This window comes from Heloderma suspectum, chromosome 3 (assembly GCF_057233095.1).
Source record: "Heloderma suspectum isolate Gila_16-S chromosome 3, 16-S_ref, whole genome shotgun sequence".
NCBI lineage: Eukaryota > Metazoa > Chordata > Lepidosauria > Squamata > Helodermatidae > Heloderma > Heloderma suspectum.
In genome coordinates this window covers 181117194-181129397 of record NC_139460.1, presented here as the reverse complement: position 1 = coordinate 181129397, position 12204 = coordinate 181117194, and positions in this window count along the sequence as shown.

Below are 12204 nucleotides of genomic sequence, written 5' to 3'. Positions count from 1 at the left end.
TCCAACCCTACTATTCTATGATTCTATGATTCTATGAAGTTTGATTCTTAGCTGTGCAAAAGGATCAACCAAATGAAAACATATTAGACCTCGACTTCAGCAAAGCTTTCGACAAAGTGCCTCATGAGATGCTGATGAGCAAACTAGCAAAAAGTGGGCTAGATGAAACAACGATCTGGTGGATCCACAGTTGGCTACAGAATCGGACTCAAAGAGTGCTTATCAATGGAATCTTCTCAAACTGGGGAGAGGTAATGAGCGGGGTACCGCAGGGCTCAGTCCTGGGCCTAGTGCTCTTCAACATGCTTTGATTTAGATTCCTGCATTGAGCAGGGGGTTGGAATGGATGGTCTTATAGGCCCCTTCCAACCCTACTATTCTATGATTCTATGACTGGGTATTATACTGCCCTCCACAAGCCCATGGAGTTCCCCAGTAGTGTTAGTGGCCAAGCCCGACAATTTGATCAGATTCTGCATAGACTATAGAAAATTAAATTTGATTACAAAACCTGATGCCTATCCCATACCTAGGGTAGACACAATGCTAGATGCTTTAGGTAGTGCACACATCATTTCAACCATAGACTTGTGCAAGGGATTCTGGCAAATGGGAGTGCATAAAGAGTCACAATGCAAGACGCCTTTTTTCACACTAGAGGGATTACATGAGCTTAAAGTGCTACCTTTTGGACTCCGGAATAGTTCAGCTTCCTTTCAACGGATGAGTGAGTTTGCAATGGTCTATAAAGATGACATCGCCATATATAGCCAAACTTTACCAGAACACTTGGAACACCTAAATAAAGTGTTCAGGGCAATTCAGGAAGCTGGATTGACAATAAATGCTAGCAAATGCCAATTCGGGCTTGCACAGGTGACATACTTGGGGCACTGTATAGGTAGTGGTCGTATATCACCTTTATGGGATAGGGTGGAAGCCATAGCAAAGCTAGAACCACCTAAAACAAAGAAACAAGTACTTGCTTTTCTGAGAATAGGTGGGTATTATTGAAGGTTATCCCCAAGTTTAGAGAGATTGTTATACTTCTGCATACTCTCACCAAAAAGCGTCAGCCACATTTGGTGCAGTCTGCAGTGCGCCCAAAAGCCTTCACAGAGTTGAAGGAAAAGTTCATAAAATACCCAATCTTACATGCGCCTGACTACAGAAAGCCATTCTTAATAGCCACTGATGCTTCAGACTCAGGTCTGGGGCTGTTCTGATGCAAGAACAAGAGAACATAAGACATTCTGTGGTATGCCAAAAGCTGAACCAACATGAGAAAAATTATTCCACAGTACAAAAGCAATGTCTGGCCATTGTGTGAGCTTTAAGTAAGCTTAAGTGCTATGTATGGGGTCAGCAATTTACCTTACTGACTGACCATAATGCCTTGAGATGGTTACACTCCATGAAAAACAGGAACTCCCAATTAGAAGGATGGTCCTGGAGTTTCCAAGAGTACCACATGTCAATAGAACATATAAAGGGCAAAAATAACATCTTAGTGGACACCTTGTCTAGGTATCCTGCTACATCAAATTAAGAGAATAAGGAAGCCAATTAAGCTGCATATATCATCTCCAATTAAAGAAGAAAAAAGCAGATGAGTCCAAAGTGGTTGCAGCAAGATGACCAACAAGCCTCACAGAAGAAAAGAAGACCAGAAGAAAGGTTATATACAAATGTAAAATGTAAACGGGTTACCTACTCCTATTTTTTGGAAAAGCTGCACACTGCCCTTAGTTAAGCACGGTGTTGCGCTTTTCTAAAAAAGAAGGGGGTAAGGTGGTGATTACGCATGTACAATAGGTAAATAGTAAAGGTTTGTATATGTATATGTATGGTGGCTGGTATGTATCTGGAATGATTGACAGGTGAGCGTGAGGCAGGGTTTGGCAGAGTGTAGGCAAGAATGACAGTTTGGTAAGGGGAAGAAAGGGGGAGTGGCTGAGTGAGAATGGAGTGCAGTGTGATTGGAGGAGAGCTTGTTCATAAAAGGTGGACTGATTGCTTCCGTGAGAGAGATAAGTCTGGGAAAGTTAAACTAAGAACAGCTAGATAAGTCTGAGATTAGATTGGGAGATAAAAGTGAGAACATCGAGTGAGATAGTCTGTGGGTTAGAGAGTATGTGTCAGGTAATGTGAGAGAGGGTGTGAAGGGTTTTGAATATAGAACTAAAAGCAAAAGTTATATTATGCAGTTTATAGTGTTGCCTTATTTTAATCATTCCTGATATCCTTTCTTCATCCCAACCCGGTTCCTATTTCCTATGTTGTTGTACCAAATAAACCTTCGTTTTTTTTAAAAGACAGTTTCCTTTTTATTTATTAAGAAGCGTTTTGTAGAATAACTCCCACGTGCTGGCTGCTTGGTCTGTGATACCAAAAAGGAAGAAAGCAGCTCTAAAAGGGTTATTGGTGGCAGCAATTGAGAGAGTGGTGAAGCATCACAATACACCAGCAGACGGTTAGGGGTGAGAGCCTAAATGTGGTAGTGTGAGAAGAGACACTGACCAAAGCACCTGGCCTGGTGACTAAACAAGGCAGACCTGGTGCAAGGAGTTCTGTAGTTATTTTATATTTTATGATTTTATAATGATAAAACTTTATAATTTAAAAACAATTTTAATTTCATAATTTAAAAAACAAAAAAATAAAGTTAGTTAATACAGGAGATGTTATTTAATTAATCACTCAATTCTCAATCTTACCCTGCCTACTCTACCTCTTGTAACTCCTATTTCCACAACCCCACTATCTAAATGTAGCTTAATCAAACCCTAAGGCCCTATCTAATCAACTACTTGTCTGCTCCTGCCTTTTATAAACTCAGTCACTCCTCTCTCTATGTCTCCCTCCCTCCCTCCCTCCCTCACTCACACACACACACACACACACACGCCCCTCTCACCTCTCACTCACTCACTCACTCACTCCCAAACAGTTAACACTAACTTACCTAGGTTCTATTTAACACAGCAAACAGATATAAACATTAATATAGACTCCGCATGGCAAGCCTTGTGATTTTGTCACAGAAGCTCTGAGTTAAGCCCCTGTAGTTAAGCCCCACAGCTCTCCCCTTTCACCCACCCCTAGGATATTGTGAATGCCTGAAAGTGCGCAACTGCACTATTCTGAATGGAAAATACAGGCTAAATACTGTGAATGGGGAAAGCAGTTACTGCGCTATTGTGAATGCTTGAAACAATACTGTTTCAATACTTCGATACTGTGATTGGGAAAAAGAGGCTAGATATTGTGAATGGGAAAGCAGCCCTACTGTGAATGGGAAAAAGAGGCTAGATATTGTGAATGGGAAAGCAGCCCTACCGAGAATGGGGAAAAAGAGAGGGAATGGGGAGAAAAGGGGGTGGCCCCACCTATTGACCATGTCATTGCCAGGTCACAGAAATAGACTCACTCAGGTTTTAATGCAGGGGGATGGGGCACACCATGCAGAAGCTGCATTTAGGAAAAAAAGATGCACCAAAAGGACTTTCCAAACATACGCCTTTTCCAGAGGGAAACTGTGCGGTTACTGCGGATTGGTGACAGTGTCAGCTATCATGAATGACCCTGATATGCTTTCGCTCCACATGAAATTGGCCATGTAGATTGGGTCATAGTCATATCATGTTGCAATTCTTTGGTGCAGCATTATTTCCTCTGCCAAGATATTCCCTCATAAGGTACACGTTGGCTTGGAGCTTAAGGGCTGTGATATAATCTCTGTCTGACATGCCTCTCTGCAACTAAGCCAATCATCACTGACTGGATCATTCCAAAAGAAACCTACACTATTTCTTTGACAAGGATATTTTTTGCAATTCCTCAAGTTCTGTCATTTTATAACTTGTGGGGCTTGGATAGTTCTTTCTTTTTCTCAGTCTCTCACCTATTTCCAAATCTCCACCTTCTTCTTCTTCTACTGAGGTACTCTGCCAAATACCTGGCATCTGTTCGTTCTTTCCACTGCCCACCTCCCAGATCTTTCCAAATTCTTCTTCCAGACTTAGATTTTTAGCCATCCTCCATATGATGTCATCTGAAGAACTTGCTATCCTGTGTAGTCTTCTGGCTTGGATTGTTAGTATACTCTTCTCCAACCAAGGCAGCCCTGATCCCCCACCTCATGTTCTTATGTACATGAAGGTGGAACATGTTCTGGATGGTAAATGTAGCCAGTGCGCAAGTGCTGCTCTAATTTAATTATCTATCTTCCTCAGTGCATTCTTGATGCACTGGCATGATCAGTTGAGTTGGGAATCATATATATCTGCAATAGCTCCACCCTCTGAATGGGTTTCTAGGCTGCTTTTCCAACCTTCTCCACGAATCATAGTTACTCCAGCTGTTTACCTGCACTTCACTGAATTTCTTCACTTTGATGTTCAGAACAGTGGGGCAGAGCCACTATGGGCCTTTGTGATGTTTTGTTTTAATTAAACAGTTGGATTCCCCCGGTCCATGCCAGTTCTAAGTCAGATGCTAGGTGCTGGCTGAGATGGAATGCAAGCCTGACCCATCCCATGAGGGAAGAGGGCAGGGCAATGCCTGCCACAGCTGAGGATATGCACAGGAAGGGCCCGGCTCACGTCCGGAGTCATTGCTATGCTGCCCCTTCCTCTAGGTGGGGACTGATGAGCATCAGCATTGAGCACCTTAGCCCAGCATTCAGTTCATCATTCTGCTTACCCAAAGTGGCTCACTAAGGCGGCTTGCATTCCACACTTGGCTCCATGCCAGCAAGCTGGGCTTCTAACCCATTTAACATTTGATAATAGGTTGAGATTGTTTCAGTCTCTAATCATTCACTTTACCAAATAAAACTGCGGTTGGGTTTGGGTTATGAGTGCCAGCTATCCTGAAACTTTAGAGGGAACCAGCTACCAGATGGTTTGATTAATCTTTCACCCCTGTACTCAGATTGGACAACCAATTTGCACATCAGGACCACTACGGCCCTCCACCAGAGTTTTGTCTGGCTTTGCAATGCCTGGACATAGTTCACTGTCTTTTGGGACCTAGCATGCACGCTTACATTCCACCTCCCTGATGCGGTGGGCAAAATGGGCCAGTTGCACACCCTCCACTCGGTGGCCTCAAGCATGTTGGAATGGGAGCCTTGCACTCTCAGCTCTGGCCCCGGTTCTGTTAATGACCCTTCTCCAGGTTCATCTACGGAAACCTTGTTATGACTTTTACTTCCTCTAAACTTGACCATCTTCTCAGCGCTCTGCCAGGGCCAACCCCAGCAAGGCCAATCGGAGGACTTCACTAAACCATCCAATTGGTAGTAGAGACAGGCAGTGTGTACAAAGGGCAGGGACTTAGTCACTGCAAACTTATGACACATACTCACCGAGAATTCCTCGTTTGGAGAAAGAATTGCAGTCCCCAATCCCATTCACAACTGTAATGTTGCGTAAAAGCCCCCTTTATGACTGCCATTTACATCAAAGGTCTTTTACGCAAAATGGTGGCTCGCTGAGGGGTCGGGTGGCCGTGCATTGCTCGCCGGGTGCCCGCAGGCTGCGTGGCAGCTCATCCAGGGAGCCGAACAGGGCCAGCCTGTGGGGATTTGGTGAGCAGCATGGATGGAGGTGTGTCCATCCATCCCTACTCAGAAGCAAGTCTCACTGTATTCAATGATGCTTACTCCAAGGTAAGTATGGACAGAAGTCCAGCCTTAGCTATTCCATGCTTGGAATAACAGTATTCATGAGCAGGGAGATTATCATTGTAGATTGAATCATAGATCTTGAAAGATCATAACTACATGGCAATATCTTATTGACAATTACAGCTGCCTATCATCAAATAGGTTACTTTTAGGAGTGCAGAGTGGAAGATTCTGTTATGTGGAGACACAGTCCAATAAATAAACTCCAATGACTACACAGTCGAGTGTACACAATACTTAACACCTTTTCTGTGACTACAGGATATGAATATAGAACCATCAAGCTTGCTAGAAACTGGAGAGGAGTAAGTGTAACTTTGCATAGGAATTGCATGTGCAGGAAAAGAAAACACAAATAGTGTATTGGCTTCTCCCCAAAATTACAACAAGACTTTCTTGGCATAACCTCAGAAGTTACAATTGAAGGGGAACCACACTCTCAATACTTCTGTCACTCACAAATAAAGAAATCAGGATATGGTCAATATGTGGAGAAGATGCATGCAAAAGGCAACTTCTCATGGCAAGACTGCATGGTGTTTTGTTGCAGCTGGAGGAAGTGGTATCATGCTGCTTGCCTGCCATCAAACACCATAAAGCCTCCAGTATTTGCAAAAGTGTGCATACTATTAGTAAGTAAAGCAAGTCCCTTTGTTTTCTGCTATTACAAGACATAAACTGCTTCCACTACCTGTTTTGGAAAACATTCAGTCCTGGAATTAATTAAAATGATATGTGAAGATTACACACATAGAGCGTGGGGAGGGGTTGAAATTTGAATTGAATTTTAACATGTTTGTCTATGATCATTGGTCACACAGATCAATTTTGATTGGAAAGAAGTATGTTACTCTTTAAATTCAGCATATTTATTTATTTATTTATTTATTTATTGCATTTATACCCCGCCTTTCTCCCTCTCGCAAGGAACTCAAGGCGGCTTACATTATCCTCCTCCTCACCGTTGTATCCTCACAACAACAACCCTGTGAGGTAGGTTGGGCTGAGAGTCTGTGACTGGCCCAAAGTCACCCAGTGAGCTTCCATGGCCAAGTGGGGACTAGAACCCGGATCTCCCGGCTCCCAGTCCGTCACTCTCACCACTACACTACACTGGCTCTCCTCTCTACACTGGCTCTCCATATGATGGAATAAATAAAATTAAAGACCAAAATGCTACCTATGACTTCTATCCAATGTGAGTATAACTTCTTCTGTTCATATGAACTGGTGTACTCTAAGTAGGACTAACATAACTTAGTGGATAAAGTAGCAGTTACAAGAATTTTGGGGAAAGCGTCCATGTTATACTTGAATTCTTGGTTCTAAAGGTAGCAAAAGTCAAGTGTAGCCAAACGCATACCCTGGATTTTAGGAAAGCCCATTTTAAACTCAGAACAATGATCAGTAAGGTCCCATGGCAAGTGATTCTAATGAGAAAATTAGAAATACAACAAGACTTTCTTGGCATAGAAAGCAACGTGGCTGACTGATGAGGCTTTACAAGTAGCTGAGGAAAGAAGGGAAGCGAAAAGCAAGGGAGAAAGGGGAAGATATATCCAACTGAATGCAGAGTTCCAGAGAATAGCAAGGAGAGACAAGAAGGCCTTCTTAAATGAACAATGCAAAGAAACTGAGGAAAATAACAGAATGGGAAAGACTAGAGATCTCTTCAAGAAAATCGGAGATCTCAAAGGAACGTTTTGTGCAAAGACAGGCATGATAAAGGACAAAGAAGGCAGGGACCTAACAGAAGCAGATGAGATGAAGAAGAGGTGGAAAGAATACACAGAAGAATTATACAGGAAAGATCTGAATGTCCCTGATAGCCATGATAGTGCGGTCACTGAACTTGAGCCGGACATCCTCGAGAGTGAAGTCAAGTGGGCCTTAGGAAGCATTACTAACAACAAAGCTAGCGGAGATGACAGTCTTCCAGCTGAGCTATTTAAAATCCTAAAAGATGATGCTGTTAAAGTGCTGCACTCAATATGCCAACAAATTTGGAACACTCAACAGTGGCCACAAGACTGGAAAAGGTCAGTTTACATTCCAGTTCCAAAGAAGGGCAACGCCAAACAGTGTTCAAACTACCATACAATTACGCTCATTTCACGTGCCAGCAAGGTGATGCTCAAAATCCTACAAGCTAGGCTTCAGCAGTATGTGAACCGAGAACTACCAGAAGTACAAGCTGGGTTCCGAAGAGGCAGAGGAACTAGAGATCAAATCACCAACATTCGCTGCATCATGGAGAAAGCAAGAGAATTCCAGAAAAAGTCTATTTCTACTTCATTGACTACGCTAAAGCCTTTGATTGTGTGGATCGCAACAAACTGTGGCAAATTCTTAAAGAGTTGGGAGTACCAGACCTGTCTCCTGAGAAACCTGTACGAGGGTCAAGAAGCAACAATAAGAACCAGACATGGAACAACCGAGTGGTTCAAAATTGGGAAAGGAGTACGACAAGGCTGCATATTGTCGCCCTGCTTATTTAATTTATATGCAGAGTACATCATGAGAAACACTGGATTGGATGAATCACAGGTCGGAATTAAGATTGCCAGGAGAATTATCAACAACCTCAGATATGCAGACGATACCACCCTAATGGCAGAAAGCGAAGAGGATCTAAAGAGCCTCTTGCTGAGGGTGAAAGTGGAGAGTGCAAAAGCTGGTTTGAAACGCAACATTAAAAAAACGAAGATCATGGCATCTGGCCCTATCACTTCCTGGCATATAGAAGGGGAAGAAATGGAAGCAGTGACAGATTTTATTTTCTTTGGCTCCAAGATCACCGCAGATGGTGACTGTAGCCATGAAATTAAAAGACGCTTGCTCCTTGGGAGGAAAGCTATGGCAAACCTAGACAGCATAGTCAGAAGCAGAGACATCACCTTGCTGACAAAGGTCCGCATAATCAAAGTTATGGTTTTCCCAGTAGCAACGTATGGCTGTGAGAGCTGGACTATAAGGAAGGCTGAGCGCCGAAGAATGGATGCTTTTGAACTGTGGTGCTGGAGAAGACTCTTACGAGTCCCCTGGACTGCAAGGAGGTCAAATCAGTCAATCCTAAAGGAAATCAACCCTGAGTGCTCATTGGAAGGACAGATAATGAAGCTGAAGCTCAAATATTTTGGCCACATAATGGGAAGAGAAAACTCACTGGAAAAGACCCTGATGCTGGGAAAGATTGAAGGCAGAGAAGGGGAAGAAAGGGAAAGATTGAAGGCAGAGAAGAGAGAAGGGGATGGCAGAGGATGAGATGGCTAGATAGCATCACCGATGCAATGAATATGAACTTGAGCACGCTCCAGGAGAGGACAGGAAGGCCTGGCGTGCTATGGTCCATGGGGTCACGAAGAGTCGGACACGAGTTAATGACTGAACAATAGTAAAAGACAGAGGAAAGAAATGGTGGTTCAGCTATTAAATAAGGATGGCAAAATGATAACAGATGACAAAGAAAAGGCAGAGGTGCTCAATTCCTACTTTGGCTCAGTGTTCTCCCAAAAGAGGGTCTATGACCCCCCTGGCAAAGGCAAAGTACAGGCTGAAGGGGCAGGATTGCAGCTTGAGATCGATAGGCATATGGTCAAGGAACACCTAATTACTTTGAATGCATTCAAATCCCTAGGGACAGATGAACTGCATCCTAGAGTAATAAAGGAACTGGAAGAAGAACTCTCAGAACCACCATCCATTCTCTTTGAGAAATCATGGAGGACGGGTGAAGTGCCAGATGACTGGAGGAGGGCTAATGTGGCCCCTATCTTCAAAAGGGTAAAAAGGAGGAACCGGGGAACTACAGACCAGTCAGTCTGACATCAATCCCTGGGAAAATTCTGGACCAGATGATAAAGCAATCCATCTGGAAGCACCCTGAAAACAATGCCGTGATTACTCAAAGCCAAGATGGATTTGTCGAGAACAAATCCTGCCAGACGAATCTGATCTCATTTTTTTATCAAGTAACCTGCCTTGTGGACTGTGGGAATGCTGTAGACATAATATACCTCGACTTCAGCAAAGCTTTCGACAAAGTGCCCCATGATATCCTGATGAGCAAACTAGCTCAAAGAGGTCTAGATGAAACAATGATCCGGTGGATCCACAGTTGGCTACAGAATTGGACTCAAAGAGTGCTTATCAATGGGACCTTCTCAAACTGGGGAGAGGTAATGAGCTGGGTACTGCAGGGCTCAGTTCTGGGCCCAGTGCTCTTCAGCATTCCTATTAATGACTTGGAGGAGGAGGTGCAGGGAATGCTGATCAGATTTGCAGATGACACAAAATTGGGCGGGATAGCTAATACTTTGGAAGACAGAAACAAAATTCAAAGTGATCTGGATAGACTGGAGCGCTGGGCAGAAAACAACAGAATGAAATTGAATAGGGATAAATGCCAAGTTCTGCACCTTGGAAAAAGAAACCAAATGCAGTTACAAGATGGGGGATACGTAGCTCAACAACATGACATGTGAGAAGGATCATGGAATTGTTGTAGATCACAAGCTGAATAGGAGCCAACAATGTGATGTGGCTGCAAAAAAGGCAAATACCATTTTGGGCTGCATTAATAGAAGCATAACTTCCAAATCCCGGGAAGTACTAGTTCCTATCTACTCAGTACTGGTTAGGCCTCCTCTGGAGTACTGTGTCCAGTTCTAGGCACCACACTTTAAGAAGGATGCAGACAAACTGGAGAGGGTTTGGAGGACGTCAATGAAGATGATCAGGGGACTGGAAACAAAGCCCTATGAGGAGAGACTGAAAGAACTGGGCATGTTTAGCCTTGAGAAGAGAAGACTGAGGGGAGATATGATAGCGCTGTTCAAGTACTGGAAAGGTTGTCACAGAGAGGAAGGCCAGGATCTCTTCTCGATCATCCCAGAATACAGGACATGGAATAATGGGCTCAAGTGACAGGAAGCTGAACATCAGGAAAAGCTTCCTGACTGTTAGAGCAATATGACAATGGAACCAATTACCTAGGTACTCGATGTCCTTGTAGGCCCCTTCCAACCCTACTATTCTATGATTCTATATATACAACTCAATGTAATGAATTTAAGAACTTGCATGCACAGACAACATACACAGGTCCCAGTCCTGCCATCTCAATCCCAGGGGCCATCATTTCAGTTCCTGTCAGCATAGTCTCTGATCTGCCACCTCCACCATTTCTGTTCCAGTCCTCTCATTCTACACCCAGGGTCCACCATTCCATTCCCAGACCCATCATTTTAATTTCAGGGGCCACCATTCTAGTTCCTATGGGCCGTCATTCCGGTCTCAGGCCTGTCATCTCAGTCCCATTCCAGTGCCAGATTCTGCTATTCGTGGTCTGTCACTGATATTCCTCATCTTCTCTCCTTGTCAGTGTGGTTACTATGCTTTATTTATTTATTTATTTATTTATGAGACATCTAAGCTGTCTTTAACATCAAAATTAACATTTAGAATAACAAAACAAAAAGAGCAAGATAGACCATTTTTGTCCCTGTGACCAGAATATCATAAAATCATGTTAAAGTGAACATCACTCTGTGGAACTCCCTCCCTAGGGAACTCCGCCATGCCCCCTCTTTAATGAGCTTCCGTCATGCATTAAAAATGTTGTTGTTCAGGCAGGCATTTGGGGTGGGTTAGGGTATTTTAGAAAATGTTTTTATTGTAGAATTTTATTGTTTTAAACTGTTTTTATTGTATGTTGTACATCGTGCAGAGTGGCTGGGTGACCAGCCAGATGGGCGATTAATAAATTTAATAATAAATAAATAAATAAAAATTAACATTGCAGATGATAGAAAGAGCAACATAAACCATCTCATTTCATTTCTATTCCTGCGGCCCATTCCATTTCCTTTGGGGATCCATTCCTTGCTTTACTAGTAGTTCATTTGTAGCTCGCATTGGTCTCGTTATGTCAACAGAAATTCTCAACTCACATTATTTCCTATGGACCTTCTGACAGCAGCTGTTGTTTCCAATGGGCCTCCCTTGTGGCTCAAAAGGAGACTTCTGGGGTGCTTCCAAACCAAGGGCTCCCAGGACTACCAATGAGGAGACATTGGGCAGCTGTTCCGTGTTTTCCCTCGGAGCGGATTTTCTATGGTAAGCAAAAAGACGGAAGAAGCGGTGGGAGAACACGGGAGGGTTACGAGTAGAAGATGGTGACATCTGGAGGAACACACCCTCCGCTAAAATTATGTGAATGAGGCAGGGCAGTGGCAGGATAAAAGCCTCGTCTGGAACCATCCCTGGTGGAGGTCGCTCAGCCTCGGGAAGCACCCCCGCTAGACTTCGCAGCAGCAGCAGCGACAATTTCCCCAATATCCTTCAAGAATGGAGGAAGTCGGTTCATGGGAGAAGCGCACTGGGCATCTGGGATATGCACAACACCACCGTCTCCCGCCACTGGCTGGTTCATCCAATGCTGTCGGGAGGGAGTCCTCCCCCCCCTTTGGCTACTTTCCAGTCCTGTTCGGAGGAAGGACGGATATAATAAC